Genomic DNA, 24,972 nt, shown 5'->3' with positions numbered 1-24,972 from the left:
TCTGTGAGTTCCGCGGAGCGCCCCTTTCCGCTCTCTCACGATGTCTAATGACTACTGAGGTTGCTGATATGGAGTACCTGGCAGTAGGTGGCAGCACAATGAACCTAATATGAAAAACGTATGTTTCTGTGGATGTCACATAGTTTACGTCGACTAACTAAAGAAGTAGTACCGAATGGGATTGGAAAGAAAGTAATTTATGGCGCAACTTGACAAACGGAATGGATCAGCTGTTTTCAAATGCAGTTGTAATATCCACCGTTAACAAGCTAATAAACATTTTTAAAAGTTATTTCATTATAATATGTTACAAATATTGCTATAACTTCCTATCTGTCCCTCCATAACGTTTACATGTCAGTAGTCAAAACAAATTTCCTGCTTTTCAAATGGCTCTGAGCACTATGGGACTTAACATCTATGGTCATCAGTCCCCTAGAACTTAGAACTACTTAAACCTAACTAACCTAAGGACACCACACAACACCCAGTCATCACGAGGCAGAGAAAATCCCTGACCCCGCCGGGAATCGAACCCGGGATCCCGGGCGCGTGAAGCGAGAACGCTACCGCACGACCACGAGCTGCGGACTACTAGACTTTTCTGCTATATCTCTGAATTTTGGCCATTCCTCTTGGGACCCAATGTATAAACGCCATAACAACCATAACCAGTATGAGCACGTATTCCGCTGCTCATCATATACTTTAATTTTGTTATGACTTGGCTTCCGAGCAGTTTATGAAGACTACTCCCATGACAGTACGTCCGCCCACTAGCATGATGTATATGAAGACATTTGGGACAGACAACGTTCAGTTAATACGTTTATGTCATGAGATTGTGGCGAAGAGTCGTTTTACATGTGTATTGCTGCGAGTGCGAATGTGAGTTGAAGTAAAAGTTGAACACCTTTCAAGAAATTAAAAAAAATTAAGATGACGGATGAACCTCGGAAAATATGAATACATTTAATATAAGTACTACTCATATTACTCGTACATGGTGAGCACCAAAGCTGCCTTTTTCTGTATTTTAGAAAATTTGAATTCGTACCATGGATGCAGTGCGCAAGCAAATGTTCGGAACCGTGGTTATGGCTTATAAGGAAGCACTGTGTAGAATGGCAGTAGTATGCGCAGAGTCCGACCTGAGTCGAAACTAACGGCGCTGAGCTGGTGGTTCCCGTGTTAGGTTGTTCATAGTCGGCGTAACGGAAAGGCATTAGGCGTCTGGCGGCGTCGGGCTGCCAGGTTAAATCTCCGCCTGGGCCCGAGGTTAGGGAGGGGTTAGTGCGCATAGCGCCATCTCCTTGGCCCGGCGCTGCCGGCCGTAAGTCTGCTTTTACTGCGTGCATCAAATACGCCGGCATCGACGAACAGCATGGGCGCCGTAAAGCGCGCCTCGGAGACGCGGCTTCCGGAGCTCCCGGGAGTGGCTGCCTGCTCGGGGAGGTGGCAGGAGTCTGCAGCACGAAACTCGCCTCCGGCCGTGTTTGCCGGGGCGACTGAAGCAGTTTCTCACTTGTCGCAGGGCACAGTGAATGAGCAGTCAGTTCGTTATTGCTTACCGTAGCTGCTGCATTCGTACGCGCAACACTACGAGGACCGCCAGTTATACCAACGTACACCAAATTTGTAATTGGATTTTCCTTGCAAATATAACTCATCACTTCGATCGTAACGGAACAAAACCGACAGATGTAAAAGTGCATCTTACTCGTAGTGGGCTGCACGCCACGGGTTTATGAAATGAATGCGGCATTTTTTAGGATGGTTTTTGAGACTTTCTCCTTCATTCCATTATCGACTGTTTAGTTGTATGTAAATGTACACAATATTGTCTCCACGAAATGGGAACACAGTGGTGTAGAGGTAAAGTAACGAAAGTATAAGTTCTAGAAGTACACACAAAAATGGGGGCATATTCACATGACTTGCTTCTGTCAGTTTTCATTTACAAATTTCAATCCTCTTGTTAGTTGACAGACGGTCGAATGGAGCGCCTGTATGTTGCGGTCCATTTGACAACAACGAAATTGGACGCAGGCTACGGGCTACGCCCACCTGCCGGCAGCTGACTCCAGCGCCAGTCTGGCGCGAGCTACATCTTCTGTGTGACCCTTTCGAGCATTTCCCTTCACATCCCTTAAACATTAACTCCATACCGAAAAATCTCTTGGTATCATTTTAATATCAGATACGTACTGCGTCGTAGGTTGTGTAGGAAGTTAGCACTATCGCTAAAGATTGTAATGGCGTCGTTTTCAAAGTGGCAGAGAACTTAAGTTCATCATAATTTAGCCATTTTGCGCGAAGTATTTATAAATTACATACACAAACCTTCGTCATGAAACAGTCTATGAAGTGGTGAAACCGCAAGAAAATGCATTCAGTAGTTCCTGAGATGAATCGAACTACAGACACACAGTGTGGAGGGGGACTTTAATTGTTTATATGTGTAGATGGAAGAAGAAGATAGATAGATAAACGTATAGATTATGCTCTGAGGAGCCAAAGAAACTAGTACACGCGCCTAATGTCGTGTAGGGCCTCCGAGAGCACGCAGTAGTGTTGCAACAAGACGTGGCATGGACTCGACTAATGTCTGAAGTAGTGCTGGAGGGACTTGACACTATGTATCCTGCAGGGCTGTCCATAAATCCGCAAGAGTCGGAGGGGTGCACATCTCCTCTGAACAGCACGTTGCAAGGCATCCCAGACATGCTCAATAATATTCATGTATTGGGAATTTGGTGGCCAGCGGGAGTGTTTAAACTAAGAAGAGTGTTCCTGGAACCACTCTGTAGCAATTTCGGACGAGTGGGGTGTCGCGTTGCCCTACTCGAATTACTCAAGTCCGTCGGAATACACAATGGACATGAATGGATGCAGATGATCAGACAGGATGCTGACTTACGTGCCACCTGTCAGTGTCGCATCTAGACGTATCAGGGTCCCATATCACTCCAACTGCACACGCCCCACACCATTACAGAGCCTCCACCAGCTTGAACAGTCGCCTGCTGCCATTTAGGGTCCATGGATTCATGAGGTTGTCTCCATACCCGTACACGTGCATCCGCTCGATACAATTTGAAACGAGACTCGTCCGACCAGACAACATGTTTCCTGTAATCAACAATCCAGTGTCGGGGTTGACGGGCCCAGGCGAGGCATAAAGCTTTGTGTCGTGCAGTCATCAAGGATACACGAGTGGGTCTTCAGCTCCGAAAGCCCATTTCGTAGATTTTTAGTTAAATGGTTCGCACGCTGACACTTGTTGATAGCCTAGCACTGAAATCTGCTGCAGTTTGCCGAAGGGTTGCACCTATGTCACGTTGAACGATTCTCTTCAGTCGTGTTGGTCCCGTTCTTACAGGATCTTTTTTCTGCCACAGCGATGTCGGAGATTTAATGTTTTGCACGATTCCTGATATTCACGGTACACTCGTGAAATCGTCTTGCGGGAAAATCCACACTTTATCGCTACCTCGGAGATGGTGTGTCCAATCGTTCGTGCGCCGACTATAACACTGCGTTCAAACTCACTTAAATCGTGATAACCTGCCATTGTAGCAGCAGTAACCGATCTAAAAACCGCGCCAGACACTTGCTGTCTTACGTAGCTGTTGCCGAACGCAGCGCCGTATTCCGGCTGTTCACATATGTCTGTATTTGAATACGGATGTCTATACCAGTTCCTTTGGAGCTTCAGTGTATCATGCCACACATGTACCGTAATAATTATAATTAATTATCCTTTTCGCAGAAAAACGACTGGTTGTGGTAATAAGAATGTTTTGCGGAAAATTAGAAAAAAAATGCGACTGGAAAGCAGTACGGTAGACTTCTAATATTCCGGCTTCCCCGGTTAAGCTAACGCCGCCGCTCGAAGGCTGGCGCCGTCGTATGGTATTGCAAAAGTTCAAATGGCTCTGAGCACTATGGGACTTAACATCTGAGGTCATCAGTCCCCTAGAACTTAGAACTACTTAAACCTAAGGACATCACACACATACATGCCCGAGGCAGAATTCGAACCTGCGACCGTAGTGGTCGCGCGGTTCCAGACTGAAGTACCTACAACCGCTCGGCCACATCGGCCGGCTATTGCAAAGGCTCGAAAAAGTTGGTTTTTCGACAACTCTTAAGGTGCACATCATACTGCAGCAACTTCTGGTACCTCGAAGTATGTACTATAAACATGCACATGATGTGCAAAATCGGTAAGCATCTGGTTGTAGGGATCCCGTGTGAAATGAGAGAATGCTCTAAGCATTGCAGGTAGCGTCGTCGGCAGCAGAAGCAGAATTCGATTTTGCGGCTATGGTTTAGCAGACGCGCGGCCGGCCAGCCTCCCACGTGCCGCCTGCTGAAGCGGGTCTGTGACTCACGTCAGACGCACCGCTCAGCACCGACTGTTATGCAAACGCGCCGTGGGCGAGTGTTGACCCCGCCCGGATAACTGTTCCCCGCGGCGACGCGCGTCTTCGCTCACTCGAGCGCACCTCGAGGCCAGCGGCGCGTCACTGCGGCCCGACCTTCAGCGCAAGGTTCGCGGCCGCCGTACGCCCTCGACGTGCGCAGCTCGGGGTCAATTTCAGCAGGGCGTCACGACGGCGACGTGCAGCTTTACATGGCGAGCTACCAGGCTGTGTTCTGCACAGCGTACGTTGCAGTAATCAGTTGGTTTAGGGGAACGTGACCTGGAGTCGGTGGCATTCAAACCTGTCTGCTTTCTTAGATACGTATACAATACTTTCCTTGTTTGGCCTCATTGCAGTAATAATTTAAACAGATTTTTGGAATATCTCAGTCCAACCCACCCAAATATTCGCTTCACTATAAAGGTGAAAAAGAATGACTGCGTTCCCTTCCTTGATATGTTAGTCAGGAAGAAGGTTGTTGGCACGCGCCACTTTTATAAAGCCACTCACACTAATTTGTATTTTCAGATTTATACTTGTCAACATCTAGCTCAGCATGAAGGACTACTTTGTACCTTGGTTCATACGGTCCAGGCCATTTCAGACCTCGAGAGTTTGTCAGCTGAGTTTGCCCACCCCGAGTGACAAACATCGCCAGAACGGTAATAGTGAAGAAATCACAGGGACGTTGCGCTATCGATCAACCGTCAATCGGGTAAGCGATGAGACTAACGTGGTGCTGTAAGTATATAGCCAAAAGGATTAGTGGTATTCTGCATGAAAAGGATATGAAGTGGGTTTTTATACCACCACCTAAGATTAGCGCCGCTTTAAGTAGTGTAAAGCGTGATCTTGGTTGCTTAGGGCTGGTGTATTCACATGTGAATACGGACGAGCTTCTGGCGCTGTTATATTGTACGGCTGTGTTTACAGATAGAGAGCGAGGTTCTGTTCTGCGCTGCTGTGCCTGTCGTCGCGATAACCTGACGATGCCCTATCCGGGCGAAACACGTCGTTCTTGAGTTACTAAAGAACGTTGTGCAACCTAAGACTGTGTTTTAAATAGTAGCAATAATAAGGATACTGTAACACCATCCCAAGAAGGAATGGAATATTATTTAGAGATATAGTAGTAAACTCACTGTACCCAACTCCATCGTGTGCGAACAGCGTTGGCCACCTAAAAATGCTCGCCGTCAGGTCGTTGATATATATCGTCATAAGTCACTCGCACTTAGGTTTGCTACACCAGCCTCTGCTTTCGCTTTTGATTATGTCTCTCCATCGTGAGTGAAGTACTTGGTTCTGATCGCTGTTGTCGTTGTTTTTGTGGTCTTCAGTCCTGAGACTGGTTTGATACAGCTCTCCACGCTACTCTAACCTGTGCAAACTTCTTCATCTCCCAGTACCTACTGCAACCTAATCCTTCTAAATCTGCTTAGTGTATTCATCTCTTGGTCTCCCTATACGATTTTTACATTCCACGCTGCCCTTCAATACTAAATTGATGATCCCCTGATGCCTCAGAACATGTCCTACCAACCGATCCCCTCTTCTAGTCAAACTGTGCCACAAATTTCTCTTCTCCCCAATTCTAGTCAATACCTCCTCATTAGTTGTATGATCTACCCATCTAATCTTCAGCATTCTTCTGTAGCACCACATTTCGAAAGCTTCTATTCTCTTCTTGTCTAAGCTATTTATCGTCCATGTTTCACTTCCATACATGGCTACACTCCATACAAACACTTTGAGAAACGACTTCCTGACACTTAAATCAATACTCGATGTTAACAAATTTCTCTTCTTAAGAAACGCTTTCCTTGCCGTTGCCAGTCTACATTTTATATCCTCTCTACTTCGACCATCATTAGTTATTTTGCTCCCCAAATAGCAAAACTCCTTTACTACTTTACGTGTCTCATTTCCTAATCTAATTCCCTCAGCATCACCCGACTTAATTCGACTACATTCCATTATCCTCGCTTTGCTTTTGTTGACGAATCTGATCGCTAGATAATCTTAAATCTGATCGAATACCTTTTCTGATACTCCATAAGCGCGCATTCTCCTAATAAGGCAACGGTGGTATAGGTGGTTCGCAGTGATGATGCATAACTTTGGCGAGGATCTGGTTCACAGTCACGTTAAAGTTGCGTCACTGGAGAAGGCAAGAAAATGCCGGAGGAGGGCGGCGGTGTAGGCGCGGGAGAGAAACTGCCGCTCACACTGATCAGTTTCCGAAACATGATTCTCACGCGGTTCCTCTCAACCATTATTTGCACGGGTACTGATATTCTCAATGTATGCCACATCTGTCATGTGGTCGAGTCACATTGTAATAATTTGGCAACCTATTGAGAATTTGAAGAAAAGGAAAAAGCAGTGTGCAGGTGACATTGAGATCATTGGACACTAAGCAGAAGCTTACATTGTACAAGTTTATGGCGGCCTCCCAGATCTCATTCCGACATTCCCTTTAGTTGATTTTAGGGATACGGCGGAAGACTTTAATCTGAATGGGCAGACGGAAATTTTAGCACTAATGCCAGTGTGGAATCTTTGTCGGTAAAATAGCCAGTAGTAAAAATAAATATATCCTCCATTTGCGCGAAACATGGGATTAGTCAGACATATCGCCCTGCAACCCCATACACTTAGAAACCGTTCTCTAATATAGATCGTTAATGTGACATGACCCGAGGAAATTTCTAATGAAGATCTCTGGAAGTCACAATAGTCAGTCTAGAAACAGCGAAAATAATTTAATGATTACCAGATGAAAAAGCGAAACAGTACCGTTGAGGCTGTAGTACTCTACGGGTTCTAATAGTAGGAGGACGAGTCGTATACCAAGGAGACCTGGTTACGCACCACTAAAAACTATTTGTGACAAGAAACGAGGAAATTAATAGAGCTGAAGAAATTTGCTAAAAACATGCTAGAATTTCTCACGGCCGCACTTTTCCAGGAGGAACCAGACTGATGATAGAACGCCCAGCCACTTAATAAGTGGCCTACATGTGAATAAATAAATTGCTCTCAGGGATGTTACAACGGTACATCAATCAGTGCATACCACAACCATGCTTACACGGACAAAAGGCTATTCGTGTGAACACAATGATCGACATTATCTCGCAAATGCACAGTATGGTTCAATAAAGTGTAGAGTAATTTATGATCGACACATTTCTCGGATGTACTGCTAACCGACATTAGACAAAGCACTTCTTTGTGCTGAGATTTCAACCATCCAACGACATGTACGGAATGTGTGTGGAAGTTCATTACCTCCACGGGGGAAGTCATAAAATAAGCTGGCCGAGCCTCACCTTGAAAATGAAAGATTCATCCCATTGAATTCTGCTGAAGTAATTCGCGGATATTAGCGCTCTCTCGACCAGGTTACTTCTTCCAACAATTGGTCGTGTATTTGGTATTGTTTTTTGTCTGACTCACGACATATTTCCATTGGACGAAACAGGGAACGGGTATCCTTAAAGAGGGGAGTATTTCGACATCAGTGGAACCTATATTTGATATTAGGGATTAATCGGATTGGCTAAGAAACTAAACTCGTAAAGAAGATTATGACATACTACACTTGCTTTAATTCGCTACGTTTATTATTAACGTATTTAATTTATTTTTTTTCAGGTACGTATCCTGATACATGTTGGGTGCATTCTATTGGCAGTGTGGGTAAGTAATCTTGAACTGAATTATCTCTAATAGGATTACTTTTTTTAATTCAGACGCATCGTACACAGCGGTGGAATGCTCACTAGCGGCTGCATTCTCTTGTGAAGTGGGGTGCCTTCCGAGGGGAGTTGAGCCGTAAGTCAGTGAGACATGTGGGACTGCTCGCGGTGACTTGGTATGGATGCCACGTCCCAACGGCGACTGAACGGTGGGACGCATATCGAGACTAGGAAGCCTCCGAGCGCTGTTGCCTTATGCCCTAAACCGAACGCCCGTGGTGTTGCTGACGCTTTTTGTTTTGCGCTTTTATCAATTTAAGTTGAAAGTACCAGACTCCGATGGAAAAGTCTCGGGTTCCATAGTCGGCCAGTCCAGGCATTTTTTGTCTGTCAACTATCACTTCCTTCATCTCGCCAATGTTTGGTAACGTGAAAACAGTCGACTTGCACCACGGTTCAGAGACTACATTAAAAACCGTAGATCCCCCCTATAACTGGTTGGGTACCAGCTCAAAAAGTCGGAGGGAGACATTGGCATACGACCTCCAACATTACCATGCCTAGTAAAGCACTTTAGTGTCCAAACCAGCTTTCGTTTTGATGACAGCTTAACGTATTTTTCTTTTTTTAACTGTAGGTAGGGGTCATTACTTGAAGTATCTGCTGATCACTTTAAAATAATTCTACTTAACTCCTCGACGAAACAATTTTGTCCAAACTCGTTTCAGTGTAAACCACTTATTACAGAACTGAATTAGTGTGAACCAGTTCTTTGATGTAGCACCCGAACATCAAATCAAAATGTGGAGAAAATGTCAGGATTTTATGGCGGGGAAAACGAATCTTTTACATTGAAGCGGAGTGTATCCTGTTTTGAAACTCATGGGCAGATTAAAACTTTGTGCCAGGTCGACCATGGCAGACAGGTGATCTGTAAAGTTTGGAGGTAGGAGAGAAATGTTGGCATAGTAGAAGTTATGACGGCGGGTCGTGAGTCGAGCCTGGATGGGTAGCTCTGTCGGTAAGTGCGGTGCCCGCCAAAGGCAAAGGATCCAGGTTCGATTCGCAGTCCGGAAGACAGTTTTCGTCTGACATGGAGTTTAATGTGTATGACTTTCGCGAGTATCACTGGTCAACACTTCTAGATCAGACGTCGAAATATTGTGCAGAAAAACAGAAGCGTCAGAGCCTCTTAAATATCGAAAACAGTGGCTTTCCACGTGGATGTTAGTCGTCTTGTAGCACGACAACACATAAAATGATGCAGAATTATGCACTGCCTAAAAATGTTAAGAAACTGAAGACGTGTCGGATGTCATTGTAGCTTACTATGCGTACATACGATTGACGGGTGTGCTAAGTGATTAACAGCTGCAGTTCTCTGTGACAAAGTGCCTCAGAGTGCATCAGCGTTGTTCGTATTTAGTGTTGCTGTCACGTCTGGTTAGGTTACGTGAGAGGCGTGAACAACTTAAGATGTTGCGTGATAATTGTCGAGGACACGGAGATACCGCGTACTCTTGTGAGACAGCGGTGGCAACATCTGACAAAGTTTGAAAAGGGACCACATTGTGTGTGTCTATTTGGTCAGCTGGTTGAATCATGCAGTATCCAAATTTTTAGGGCATTCGGATCTTGAAATGCGTGGGAGCGTGACGGCAGACATACTCTTCGTCGAGTGTCGCATCGACCACATCTGATTACCACAGACCACCACAAGGGGAGGATCGCCGTATTGTGCGCCATGCATTTCGTAACGTCTTCACATCTGCCGCTGCTATCCGAGAACAAGTAATGGACTCCCTGTAACATTTTACCTCATCTCACACCATTGGTAGAGACTAGTAGCAGCTGGGCTAGGGAACTACCGCCCTAAGCGTAGGCTGCCGGTAACAGCACATTAAAAACGGCTGTCCTGTGACCAGGAAGTATGGATGGCTGGTGAATGGTTTCATATTGTGTTCTGCGGTGAATCTCGGCTCTGGACTTTCCTCATACGACCATCGTCGGCGGCGACGTGGGGAGAGGTCAAATTCTTCCAATGTTTTGAAGAGGCACTGTGGTGTTGCTGGCGTCGTGGTGTGCGGAGTCATCGGATGTGACTGCAGTTCACGGGTGGTAGTGCTTGAGGAAACTATGCTGGTACAACGATCATCGCTGACATCCTGCGTCCTCATGTGTTACCTCTTACTCGACAGTATCGTTGTGCCATATCTCAACAGGATAATGCTCTTCCACAAGTGGCATGTGCCCCATATACTGCCTGGGTCATATTGAGGTTCTCCCGTGGCCAACAAAATCACCAGATCTGGGTGGGACCATCTTGGACGTCAAGTCGTCCCAGTGCCAGTATCCACATGTCGAGCACCAGTTGCAACAGCTGTGAGCCAGCTTACCCTCAGGAGAGGTCACAACGGCTTTATGAACCCTCCCCGACCGAATCAGTGCACGCACCAAGACGAGAAGGGGTGCAACGTTGTACTCGTAAGTTTATTCGTACTGCCAAGTTCTTTGCCAATATGACTGTGTTTTGTGATCGCTGAAATAGCATCATACACCCGTTCAATCCCTGAAGTTTGATTCGTTTCCTCCTTCCTTTTGCGCGCTTCAGTTTTTTTTTTTCCAGGCAGTGTATAAGGATGTAAGAGTTGCCAGTGTCCTGGGCGGCTGCGTGGTAATGGTCCGCAAGCGTTTCTATCCTGCGCATGCAGCCGACTGGTTTGCGTAGCGGAAGCGGCGAACTTCGCCGTGTGCCTAGACTAGCCCGCCTTTGGCGAGTTAATCGGATAACAGCGCGGCCCACGGCCATTATCAGCGGGGCTCGCTATTAGCCGGCATTATCATAATGGCGCAACGAGCGGCCTGCGCCGTCGCGTTAATTACGGCCCAGGCGGCGCTGGGAGCGGCCGGAGCGGCGGGCCCGACTCTGCTGGGAGCGCTGCGGCGTTCCAACAGCCGAGAGGCCGGAAATGCCGGATTCGCGTACTCGTCAGGTGACAAAGTTCCAGCTAAGCGAATACTCGCTTAACGTAAGTCTGAGTCCAATATTTACGAGTATTGCTCAAATTACGAACCCTGTAATCTTCTTCCTCCTCTCCCGCCCCCATCTTCTTCTTCCTACTTGAAAACACACTATCGCTTTCCTGCATCAGACACTTGTACTCGCTTTTGTGCATCAGACACTTTACCACTACGTGTTTCGATGATTCCCACCGTGAGAAATTGTATCCTCACATGAGGCATGATTTATATACATTTAGCTTCCATTCATGCTGTTAATCAGATGTAATTAAATTTTCCTGGAGACATATTGAGTCTAAAATTTATCTTCCATAAGAATAGAAGCTGAAATAATGAATGAAAATATGTGTCAAGGCCGGTACTCGAACCTGGGTCTCATGGTTACTAGGCAGATTTGCTATCTACTACACCCCCCCCCCCCCCCCCCCCCTGACATTGTGACTAAGACCGCTGTACAAATTACTCTTCAATTCACACCTCGGCTTCCCTCGATTTCCCCCTTCTTCACCAGTTGATACCCAGTACGTCTCCAGGGAAACGTAATTACATCGGACCAGTATATCACCTATGCCTGAGATACAGGCAGGATTCCATCATTACATACAAAGCTGAGGTGCCATTCCAATATCAGAGCCTTCGCAATACTGATGGTTTAAGAATCAGAAAAATCAATAGGAGCTCAGGTGTGAATGGAAGCCGCGCGGGATTAGCCGAGCGGTCTGAGGCGCTACAGTCATGGACTGTGCGGCTGATCCCGGCGGAGGTTCGAGTCCTCCCTTGGGCATGGGTGTGTGTGTTTGTCCTTAGGACCGATGACCTTAGCAGATAAGTCCCATAATGTTTCACACACATTTGAACATTTGTGAATTGAAGTTTGTGTTAGGGAGGGCATTGGACTGGAGTATTCCATGCAACTGTTTTAGCCACAATGCCGGGTGCCGTAGTAAATAGCACATCTGCCTTAGTAAGCAGGAGACCTGCGTTGAAATTTCAACCTTGGCTTTATGACATCCGTACGTATAATGTTTCAGTGTGAGAGTTGTGTGAGAGTTCGCTCAGTAATCGTGGCACATAATATACTGATGAGTGTAGCGACTGTTGCCTGTGTTGAGTTTAGCGCAATCTATCTTCCGACAGTAAATAGTCATTCTTTGTACGTTAACCATGCTTCAAAATTATCAAACGGGTCCTTTCATGAATCATATTCCTGTCAGTCCGTCCTAACGATAAGAAAGAAATCTAACTAATGAAGCAAAAACGAGTTATAACTATAGGTAACGGTCGGTGGTACAAGGTCAAGGAGTAGTCACAGACAGTTTTAAACTGATCATTAATTAAAGGATATCTTATAATGTGGCGTGGGAATATCGTAACAGGCCAGACAGGACAGTAGTACAACTTATGGGAGAAGACAGCCACCTTGTAATAACATCTTCAGGTGGGAAGTTGCGAAATTGCATTTGCAGTGATACTGCAGAGCATAGGCGCCTGTCCACAGCAGCAGGCAGAGTGCAAAACAGGTTACGTTGCAATCGGCTTGCTGTTGTGAAAATGCTTCTTTGGTCTGCAGTAACAATAGCACCAAGACTGTAACCACGCAATTCTTCACCTGAAGATGATAGTGTAAACCATCAAAACGTGTAGTAGAGCAATAAGTGAGTGAATGACGCAGAAACCTGTTTCATTTGTATTTAATTGTCAGTCTTACTCATCATGAAGGCTTCTTTAATGGACTTAATAATTACCCTGCCGTATATAAGGAGTACCAGGAGATAGGGGCAATGCTCCGGGAAGTCATCTGAAGTAAAATATACGTATTTTGTCTTGCGAAATTGTTAAAAACCTGATTTCGTATTCTTGTTTCCCGCTAGTTCCTATTGTTTTGTTTTTAGTTTTTTTTTTTTCATGGTTGTCATAGGTCGTGGCCATTATATATGACATGAATCGTTTCTTTGCACTTAATGTACTCCTGCTTCTTACACTTTTTAAGGTGTCACATGGTTTTGCTTAATTGCTAATTGCTGCGCATAGGCTCGCTTTGTATGTTATGCTATAGACTTCGATATCCAAGACAATATGATGTTGCTTGTTTGGATGGACTATTACAGGTGCTTCTCACATGATGATAAACATAGCTACGTAGCCGGCGCAAGATAAATTTTAAAATACTTGCGTTGATGATTATGTATCCTAAGGGATCTCCTTCCGTGTTACGAGTGCAAGTTCTCCAACGATAAAATACCATTCAGACTGTATCAGTCTCTCGCCATCTTCCCCCCGTTCTGGTGTGTGTGTGTGTGTGTGTGTGTGTGTGTGTGTGTGTGCGTGCGCGTGCGCGTGCGCGTTTGCACGGTTTTTTCTTGTTCGAAGTATTGAGAATGATGAACACCATAATACACTGCTTCCCGTGAAACATCATTTAATTACCTGTCCAAGAACTTGTCTTCACTGAAGTGAGAACGTCAATTGCATCTGAGAACTGTCATTACTAACACACGTTTGGAGATTATTTAATGAACAGTGGTGCTTGCGTTTCAGCAACCGTTGCAGTTGATTTTGGACTTCTTGCAAAATGCGAGTATCTGGCCTAAAGCTCGCAGTCCACAAAATGTTACACGCGGAACTTGTTCAAGGTTTCACATACGTCGCAGTTCGGATTGGTTGTTCGGCGCCCGTTTTACAAGATAGTCGGAAGACACATTCTACACATGAATGGCCATTCATGAGGTGTATCGTAATAATACAACAAAGTATTTCCAATTGTTCTTTTGCGCACGGTTGTCGACTCACACTGCCGAATATAGAAATTAGTTTCTTTTTTTCATGTTGCTATTATTCATCATGTACGTTAGGTCTTTGGCCTTTTGGCCTGTTCTGAATTGGTCCCGTCACATTTTCTTAGCTCTTCCCAATGTTTGTTTTCCTTTTTATACATAATTGACTTATAGTTTTAGTTATTCCTATGTGTAGCGCTCTGTCTACTTGTTCTTTACAATGTCTATGGCGGTGTTTTATTATCTTCATAATATTTCAAATTTATTGAAGTTATAATACCAGACCATAGACAATGAATTATTGAATTATGTAATTTTAAATTTTGAGTTACGACGGTTATTGCTTTCGTAGCGAAATACATATTTAGTTTTGTAATAGTACGATAGATATTTGAGAAAAAGAATGTGTTATTGTAATTCCGTTCTAAAAATAAATAGTCATCTTTTTTCATAAGTGGAAATGTATACCGAAATGATTCAAAAATTTATAGTTTTCGTATAATTTGTAGCCCAAACTCTTCCAAGTAGCTTAAATAGATGGAGCAAATTGAAAGTTTTACCGGCCTGGGCTAAATTTTATAGCTTTGAGCTAATTATAGTCACAAAACAATTAATATGCTAGATTTCGAAATGCAGCTTAATCCGCAGTTCCACATAACGTGTTTTGTGCACGAAAGAGGTATTACCGTCTCATATCTTTTCGTTCTGGTTCTGGCCCACCATACAACTACACGTACGTCGTTGTTTTGTCCCCTCTTTTAGACTTGAACATTATTCTTGGGCAGTGTCATTGTGTTAATAGAAGCAGAGATACATCTCTCTCTCTCTCTCTCTCTCTCTCTCTCTCTCTCTCTCTCTTGGTGACAAGTTATCAAAATTTTTGTAACGATATGAAGGTCTCGTACCGCATAGTAGAGGCTGAACTAACTCGTCTGCGTACGAACGAATGCTCTTGTTGGTGCGTCATGTGAGCTCTCGTGGCTAAATAGCTGGCCACTGCGCAACCGCCCCCGATGACTGGAATAGCCGCAGCGGGATTACCGGTTGCGTCTTCCGGGGCCTAAGACAGCGCCGTCCGCTCCACTTGGGGCTGGCGGGCGCAGGAAACAGTCGTGAGAACGGGGCCATCGTGGCCCGCGTGTCGCGTCCCATCGGGGAGACGCACAGGCTCTCTTTCTGGAGATTCGGCACGCGCCCTACTGAACGTCAATGGCGCTCTTCCTGTTGGTAACGGATGACGTATGTTCACTCGGGCTTCCGTCAGGCGAACCGATTCTGCGTGTGTGTTAGCAAGGGAATTGGATATACAAGGGGGTCTGACCAAATGGTGGTAGCCTGCTTTTCTCAGACTAATAGGGTTTCAGAGAAGATGTAATGATTCTTGAGGTCTTAGTGAGAAGTATAGTGTAATTTTTAAGAATCCCAACGTATAGTGCATGGCGTGGGTACTTGGCACCAGTATAGCTATTTTCTGCCTTGTTCCTTTCGCGTATTCCTGGCCAAGGGAAGTCTAATAGTATCAAACATAGACCTTAATTTGAAGAAGATATTTCTGAGTATGTACATTTGGAGCAACGCATTGTATGGTAGTGAAACATAGGCTGAGGGGAAACCAGACGAGGTACTCGAAGCATTTAAGATGTGGTGCTACAGAAGAATGTTGAAAATTAGGTAGACTGATAAGGTAAGGAATGAGGAGGTTGTGCGCAGTATCGGAGAGGACAGGAACATACAGGAAACACTGACAAGAAGAAGGGACAGGATGATAATCTGTTAAGACATCATGGAATAACCTCGGTGGTGGTAGATGGAGCCGTAGAAGGTAAAAACTATAGAGGAAAACAGAGATTGGAATGCATCCAGCAAATAATTGAGGGCGTAGGTTGCATGTGGTACTTGGAGATAAAGAGGTTAGCACAGGAGAGGAAATCGTGGCGGGCTGCATTGTAGCAGCCATGAGACGGCTGATTCGAAAAAGGAAAATTGAGCGAGATGAAAACAATTGCCTCTGAGCGCAGCCTAATTCTCTCTAATTCTCTCTCGTAATTCTCACTCCTAATTCTCTTATTCTCATAGTTTATACGCCACACAGTACTGCATCGCCATCCTTCCAAATATTGCCATTTAAGGTCCACGAGCATGTTACACTTTCGCATGGACTGTACAGAGCTGTTAAAATCTCAGCATTTCGTCTCCGAATTCATTCGATGTATGTAGTCACGGTTCCTTGAGGAGGACGCCAAACACTGGAACAGTACAACTGGTTGCCCTGTCGTGTGGTATGAGATTTATTTTACATGCGCACTGGACTTACACGGAACTGTTCAATCAAGTCGAAGTCCTCCATAATACTGATTTTGTGTGTTCTTCCAATTTAGTATACCTCCCTATCATTCCCCTAAATGTTTAAACGGTGAGAAAAATTACAGATGTCTAATCTTTGAGTCGGATGCTATCGGTTTCTTTCTGTTTTGTATAGGCGTAATATTGCATTTATCCACATTTAATGAAGTTCAGTTCTCTTTAGTATGCCTAGTGGAAATTTTTTCAAGTCCTTCTGCATCTCTTTGCAATCGTCCTGTGACAATACTTCACCGTAGACAGCAGCATCATCAGCGAACAAACGAATACTGCTATTATCGTATATTTACGTAATTTTTCATTTTTTAATGTTTGATAAGGAAAAAACCAGCATTTATTCGTCAGTTTAGTTCAACACAGCATCATCACATATTCAGTGATCTTTTAATGAAAATTACATATTTAATGTATAATAATATGTCTTTATATATGTAATACTTTTAATGCCCATGAATTAATGGTTGAATCATTCAAATTGTAAACATTGTAACAATTAAAACATCATATGATATCATTCTTGGTTTCAAAGATAAGTTCTTTGAAATGTTTAAAGGAACACAACAAAAATTTAGTTGATATCTCTGTCAGGCCAAACAGGGTGTCCCAGGAGGAATAGTCAGTATCCAGGGATATGACAGGAACGATCATTCGAAGGAAGGAAGACTAGTAAACATGGGCTCTAAATTGCATAACTTAAGAACTATGAGCACTTGTCAATCACCGCTACTGTGAAATACACCTTATTTACAGAACAAGTGCTCGTAGCTCTTACGTTATGCATTTTAGAGTCCATGTTTACTAGACTATTTCGCTTCGAATGATTGTTCCTGTCATATCCATGAATATTGACCATTTCTCCTGAGGCACCCTGTATAACTGAAGATTTTCTGTTATTTTGGTTCCCAAAATGAAGATCAGTGTCAGCTACGAGAAGCAAAACGGAAAATGAGAGACTTTTCAAGTCTCTTTTGCTTTCAACGTTGCCAAAAAGCACTGTGGTGCAGTATCACCCATGCAAGTACGCAGTTTTAACGGAAAGCCACACAGTGACAGAAGATGAATACTCATCTCCTCAATTATTCGGTGAGATTCTTGATACCTTGCGTAGAGACGTCAACATTTGGATCACGGAACCGATTACGCATCGTTATTCTTTCGTTTTGGAATCCATATGTGCCACGTGTCCCGCTTTTTCTAACTATCCGGAGACCGTTGGTATGCATGATAATAAGGCCCTGGATCCATGCTTCAAATTAGAACACGCGGCTAACTGTTGAATAGTTCTCAAAGGTTCTGTCAGGCTCTATCGGACATAGTTTCACAGTGGGCACCTTACAGGCGACCTGACCGGTGCCATTCTTAGCCCTATAATATTATGGTCAGTAACAATTTGCAATTGGCCAACAGATACGATCTAATTTCTTCCCCATCGGAAATGCGTGTTACATCAGGATAGATACCCATGCTGCAAAGCCAAAATCGTGCGACAGTGGTTTTGAGAACATGCTAAGAACCGCACTCGTGCATACTAGATCCGACGGACATTAGCTATATCCCAGGACATCTAACACAGCTATGAGATCATCTCTTACTAATCTACAGACCTAAGTTTTTTCGGTTCAGCGCTCGGAGATAACCTCTCAGTAATATACGAAACTGCACAACTTGAGCGTAGGCAGTTGATGTCAGTTACTTTTGACGATGTGTGAAAGTGTTCTAGAAACAATACCACGAATGACGAGTAAGTGCAAGGGCTCGATCAACGCTCTGTTGAGTATGTATGGTGGTGATGTCGTTGAGCAGTGTAAACGTCATTTATTTATTATCCTCGAAGTACGAAGTATTAGATAGGTTGATTTTGCGCCTGATCCAGTGAAGCCTTACCTTAGACTAAAGCCATTTAAGCTCTCACTCCCCTATTTTGTTACGAGCCTTCCATTTCCTAGTTCCCTCTTCAAATCGCAAAGCTTGTCAAGCAGCATTTTAATCAACATATGACTTGCTAAAAAAGGAAAAGGAATCAAGTTCACTAATCACAGCTGACGTTCCACAGGTATCCCGTATTTGTGTGATTTAGAAAATGTGCTGTGATTCGGATATTTCATTGTTTGATTCTTACTACAGGGCTATTCCGATGTAGATTTGCCGGAACTGTATTAGTAAATTACGAACAGAATGTTTAACGAATATAAACTTACAATTATTACGAGAGGAGGCTGAAAAGTAATGCACGCGTTTTGGTAGAACGTCACGTAAAGGACCTTCAGAAACGGGCCAACTGGCATGTGGTAGCTAACTTCCCCTCTGTAAGCATGCCCAGTCTGAATGCGCTGCGTTCATCCAGTGTATTTTGCGTAGTGGAGGTATGGAGACAAGTAGCGCTATATCAACGCGAGCTATACAGCGGACTGTTACCGAATTTATAATAGGCGAAAATGTGACTCCTAGTGAGATTCATCGTCGTTTAAAGGCTTTTTACGGTGACGATGCTGTTGATAAGTCTACCGTACATCGACGGGTAGTAAAATTTCGTGGTTGCGAGTCTGGAAAAGCTATAATTGTTGTTGAAACACGCAGGGGACGTCTGATCTCTGCCACAGACTGTAAACATCGCAAACTCGTCGACGATTTGATACAAAATGACCGGCGAATCAGTCAAAAGCGTATCGCAAACCATATTGGACTATCCAAGGACTTGGTCGGCTTCATTACTGAACAATTAGGATAGCGAAAAATCTGTGATGGGTGGGCTACCACGCTGCCTTACAGAAGGGAGCAAACAGCGTCGATTGGAATACTACGTGACGGGGGAGGAGACTTCCTTTCGAAGACAGAGCACTGGATGTCAACATCCGTCTTCTCCTCAGGCGAAAATATTCAAAACACAACCATGCGCAAAAAGAAGAAATTGACTGTGTTTTCGGATGCTCACCAAATTTATATGACGGATTATCTGGTACTTCGGGAAACGGTTCTTTTTAACACACAGACACTTTAAAACACCTCCGACGTCAAATTTTTTCGTGTTAGAGGCCTGGCGCCAATAATCTCATAAGACTTCAACGCTCGTCCTCACACCTCGCGCGCAACTGAAAAGCCTCTGCGAAACCTGAAGTTTGAACAGATTTCGGACCTTCGTTACTCAATGATCTTGCGACTTGAGATTTTTGTGTTTTTGTTCTACTCAATAAAGACCTCAAATGCAATCACTACACTTCAGACGATGAGATCAAGGCAGATGTGAATTCCAGGAGTGGACAAAAGTCCAAGAATGTTTCAGTGATGGAATGAAAACCGTGTCTCACGTTGGAAGGAATGTGTTAGCCATAACGGTGACTTCGTACAAAATAAATATTTGATTTAGAACCTTGAGAATTGTACTTCAATGTACTCCTTGGCCGTTCAAAAGCAGTTTCTTATTAACTGTCAATAAAATTTCTCTGGCAACATCCGTTGCGTCGAAAGCAAATTACGTCCAACGTTTTCATTGTCAATCAGTACCCGTTTTTTGTGTCTGTTATACAAACGTCAGGCAGATGTGAAATTACATGTAGATGACTGTACAGCTAATACACTGAAGCGCGAAAGAAACTGGTATAGGCATGCGTATTCAAGTACAGAGATATATAAACAACCAGAATACGGCGCTGCGGTCGGCAACGCCTGTATAAGACAAGATGTGTTTGGCGCCGTCGTTAGATCGGTTACTGCTACTACAATGGCAGGTTATGAAGATTTAAGTTAGTTTGAACGTGGTGTTGCAGTCGGCGCACGAGCGATGGGACACAGCATCTCTGAGATAGCGATGAAGTGGGGATTTTCCGGTACGACCATTCCACTGCTGTACTGTGCATATCAGGAATCAAATATCCGACATCGCTGCGGCCGGAAAAAGATCTTGCAAGAACGGGACAACGACTGCTGAAGAGAATCGTCCAACGTGACAGAAACGCAACCAATGCTGGGCCGTCAACAAGTGTAAGCGTACGAATCATTCAAAGAAACATCATCGAAATGGGCTTTCGGAGCCGAAAGCCTACTCGTGTACCCTCGATGACTGCACGACACAAAGCTTTACTCCTCGCCTGGGCCCGTCAACATCGACATCGGACTGTTGGTGGCTGGAAACATGTTGCCTGGTCGGACGAATCTCGTTTCAAATTGTATCGAGCGGATGGACGTGTACAGGTGCGGAGACAACCTCATGAACCCATGAACCCTGCATGTCAACAGGGGCTGTTCAAGCTGGTGGAGGCTCTGTAATGTTGTGGGGCGTGTGCAGTTGGAGGGGTAAGGAACATCTGAAACATCTAGATACAACTCTGACAGGTTACAAGTACGTAAGCAACCTATCTGATCACCTACATCCATTCGTGTCCATTGTTCATTCCGACGCACTTGGACAATCCAGCAGGACAATGCGACACTCCACACTCCGAAATTGCTACACAATGGCTCCAGGAACACACTTATGAGTTTGAAACACTTCCACTGGCTGCCAAACCCCCCAGACGTGAACATTATTGAGCATATCTGGGATGCCTTGCAAAGTGCTATACAGAAGGGATCTCCACCCCCTCCAACTCTTACGGATTTATGGAGAGCCCTTCAGGATTCATGGTGTCAGTTCTCTCCAGCACTACTTCACACATTTGTCGAGTTCATGCTATGTCGTGTTGCGGCACTTCAGCGTGGTCGTGAGGGTCCTACACGATATTAGTCAGGTGTATCAGTTTCTTTGGCTCTTCAGTGTAGCAATGTTAAGTACAGCAACTGCAAGTAGTCATAGGTTTTTATCGGCCGATATTCCCTGTGGATGAGAGTCGAAATAGTGTCGACGGTCCTCGGAAACAGTCAATTTTTACGTGAGATCATCTCGCAGTTATGTCATTGTCAGTGATGAGACGGCAGAAGTGAACGCGGCCAATCGTTGTTGTCTCACTGGGAGATTAAGCAGCGTGGGAAATGCTATAAACGTGAATTTACCATTTTTCTCTTTTTGTGCAACAGGGCGTGTCGATATCGCTGTCGTACGATGCGTTTCACTAGCTCGTTTGAAGCAAGCTTAAAGAAAAACCATACAGTGACCTCGTGTTCTGGAGAAATTTCGAAAAACTACGTAACGCGCAAATCTGTGTGGTTGAGCCAGGATTTGAACTCTAAAAGGCATAGCCAGTGTCTCATGCTGTGGCATACCACATGGTCATTACTTCGTAATGGCGTAGTCAACACTACTGCAATTGCTTTCGACCTGCTTGTTAAGGCGACACTTCGACTCAACTTAGCAGTGTGTAGGGGGTGTATAGTCCGTAATTTCCTATTGTTAATGGCGGGTAAAGTACTCTGGCTATTATTCGTCCGTTCTCTCCCTGAAATCCTCTCATTTTATTTCCCCTTTTACAGTGCGCCGCCGAAGCTGTGCATCGTCTTCATGTGTCATAGAAATGTATTATTTCAGCTTTCTAGTCTTGCTGATGATGCGAATTTGCCACTGATTTTATTTACATCAGCCTTTTTGCAAAGTTCATTGTGACTGGAGCTATCTAAAATTTTACGGCGCAAGGTTATGGTATTCCCCTCGTCATCTGCGGAGAAAAGAGCTATACAGCAGTAATACAGTCCGAAATTAGAACAAAATGTAATCTCTCCAGATGTCCCCGCAAAATAAACATATCATATTTAGAAATAAGGATATATGAAAAAACAGATATCCACGCCTTATTTCGGAGCAGTCTGTCTACATTGGTCATAGACGAAATTGGCCGAATAGTGTCTTACATTGCACTGCTTCAGAGTTCATCTCTCAAGCGAGCATTAAAGTCCCCGGCTTTGTCACCGCACTTCAGTGTGCTGGAGCAATATACTTCGCGCAACGAATGGTGGTGTTTGGGTGAAATTATACCTGTATCGAACATGATAGGTGTTTTTAAGTAACGTTCATCTAACTCTTTAGTTAAGGGAAACAACAACGCAGAGAAAAGCCTCCGTGGGCTTGAAAATGGGACTTAATTTTGTCAAATCTTACAGCGAAGATATCGGTTTTGCATCTGGTGATTAGCGATTCAACCAGTTCTCTATTACAGTAAAGAGTCTCAGAAAGATATCCGTCCATTTTTTTCTTCTGGCCAGCCTCAGACATTCTTATAACTTTTCATCCAACTGCCGTCCTAACTTTCGCGTAAACGTCGGTGATTTCCGGCTAAACCTGTTCTCAGCAAGTCGACTTTATAGCCTGCGGATGTAGAACTGGAGAGGTGGTTTTCAAGGAGGAGAGAGCACAAGTAATATCACTGCTAACTAAGTTACGTCGGGGAATAGCGTTATACATCATCCTGCAAGAGCGAAACTGATTCTTTCACTTTCGTATTAACTTCCATGTAGGAACGTATGAATATATACTAGTTGTTCTTGTTATTTTACGTTTCAGTGCAGTTGCTTCTTGTATTCATGGGAACATCAGTTCTGAATTGGCTTATTTTATAACGTAATGATGAGTGAAAGTGTGGGTAACGATTTTTATGGCAACCCGAGAATTCTTTTTGTATTATCTTCTCTTTCGTAGTGATTATATCTCATCCTAAGATCCTCATTTAGTAATAGGACATTGTGCACAGAAATAATTACCCGGTGAAATTTTAGACTCTGCGTAGTATTTAGTAACTACATAGATGCTGGAATTTTTTAAATAAATAAACGGTTGGGGAATAATATCGCTAACCGTCTACTGCAGTGAACTAAAGAATGAAGACGTTATAAAATATATGAACTAAAAGAAAAAAAAGTATGAGTAAGAACTTTAACGTTACTGAAACACATACTCGTTCAATATTTAAATAAACTTTTATGCTGTATAAAACATGAACAGTTTCAAAACTTAAACAGTAATTATGTTCGAAATGCGAAAGGTACTTATGTACACATGTTCGTATCTTTTATTGTGAAACGTTGCTACAAATATGAGTTAGGTATGTTTTGATGTAACTACGACCTCTGCTTTATAAAGAGGTTAATACTTATTTTTCGCAATGTGGAGGATTTTTTTACAGTTTGTGTACATGTGTACGAGAAAAATAGAAAGAAAGAACATTTTTAAAATTTGTTCACTCAAAGTTTTCCTAATGGTGAGAACTGAAGAACGGCGAAGAAATTTTCTTTTCTCAACATTTTTTGTTCGGTGTGGTTTTTCTTCTCGTGTTGATGTCTACTGATGGCTTGTAGAAAACAATGATTTCATGAACAAAGCAAAGACTGGGTGGTTGAAATAAGTACCTTGTAATACAGACGTACTTACAAATGGGTCATCCAAGCTTTGTACTTTTTCGATTTTTATCAAATGGTGTAGAAGTTCCGAAAAGGTATGTTCTACTCACGGAAGTGAATTTCGTTTAGTTCTTTGTAAGGCTGAACAGAGATTCAAACTCACTCTGGAAAATATGGCGAAGTATTACACAGCTAAAAAGGGAAGTCCTATAAGGACTTTCTCGTGATACAGTGCATTGAGTTCTTGATCATGATGGAAACACGTATCGATGGGATTCGGAACTCGAGCAAATGGGGAAGTCAACTCGATTACAATTTGTCCTATACAGGCATACGTACACGAGAAGGTGATATGGCCAATCGTGTGCTGTTTGAAACCCTTAGAGAGGCTTTGGTAAAAGAAGACTTTGCTTCGAACCGAGTGAACCATGTCTCGACGTCCTCAGGTAACAATGACATATCGAAAGTTACACGAAAGTTTACTTCATCCCATTGACGTTTGTCCTTGTATTTCTGCTGGCCAGCAGCGTCTGTATCTGTTATATTGCGGCACGTTACAACACATTTATTAAATTTAAGTTTTGAGTACAGTTCGTATTTAATTGTGTACACGCGAAATTGTTACTCTAAATGTACTCTGCTTTATTAGGAGTTGTGGTCCAGGCATGAATGATGTTATTTTAAACTCACATAATACATTACTATTTCCTGCTACAGTGAAGAGGCTTACGAGAAAATTGCTAGCGTTGTAACAAGCCTTTCAGTCAAGACGAGAATATGTTGAGGAAGTTAACCTGAACGTAGGTGAAAGAAAGGGTGTAAAATTTTAAAGAGCGCCGTCATGGAATCAACAAAATCTGTTGTAATGTATATGTACACACAGGCGGCCAGTTTCGGTTACACTATCATCTTCAAGTCATGGCTTAACATTACATCAGGTTGTAGGACGGTTCCTGGCGTCAAATGCAGAACTGTTTTTAGTTACAGCATCAGTCACATACACATACATTTATTGCCTTATACAATTTTCGTCAGCCCCCAATAGCAGACGTCGACAGGTCGTTGCGTTGCAGCTGCAAGCAACTAAGTATTTGCCTACAAGGAATTTTCCTTTTTAAGTGGCTGTTAATGCGTGACTTTACAGAGCACTTACGAAGCTGTGAATCACCTTCGTGTGTCACGGAAAAATCTTATTTCAGCATTTTGTACTCGGTACTGAAAGGAATTACCCATTAATTTACAAGATCTTCGTTTTGCAAAATTCACTGACAGTTGAGAAATCTAAAATTTTAAAGCGCAATGTTATGATATTTTTTATCATTAACAGAGAAAAAAAATCTATAGCAGTAATAGAGTTGAAAACTAACAAAAAGATGTCGTATATCAGGTTTCACCGCGGAATAAACGATCGTCTTCAGAAAT

The 24,972-nt window shown here is 43.6% G+C and overlaps 1 protein-coding gene across 1 annotated transcript in view; it reads right to left on the bottom strand.

Moving 5' to 3' along the window:
- Window positions 1-24,972, bottom strand: part of LOC124620006 — a 219,216-nt gene that overhangs the window by 193,548 nt on the left and 696 nt on the right. The gene's annotated exons all lie outside the window — the stretch shown is intronic.

Source organism: Schistocerca americana, chromosome 6 (genome assembly GCF_021461395.2).
Source record: "Schistocerca americana isolate TAMUIC-IGC-003095 chromosome 6, iqSchAmer2.1, whole genome shotgun sequence".
Lineage (NCBI taxonomy): Eukaryota > Metazoa > Arthropoda > Insecta > Orthoptera > Acrididae > Schistocerca > Schistocerca americana.
This window is presented reverse-complemented; position numbering and strand designations above follow the sequence as displayed.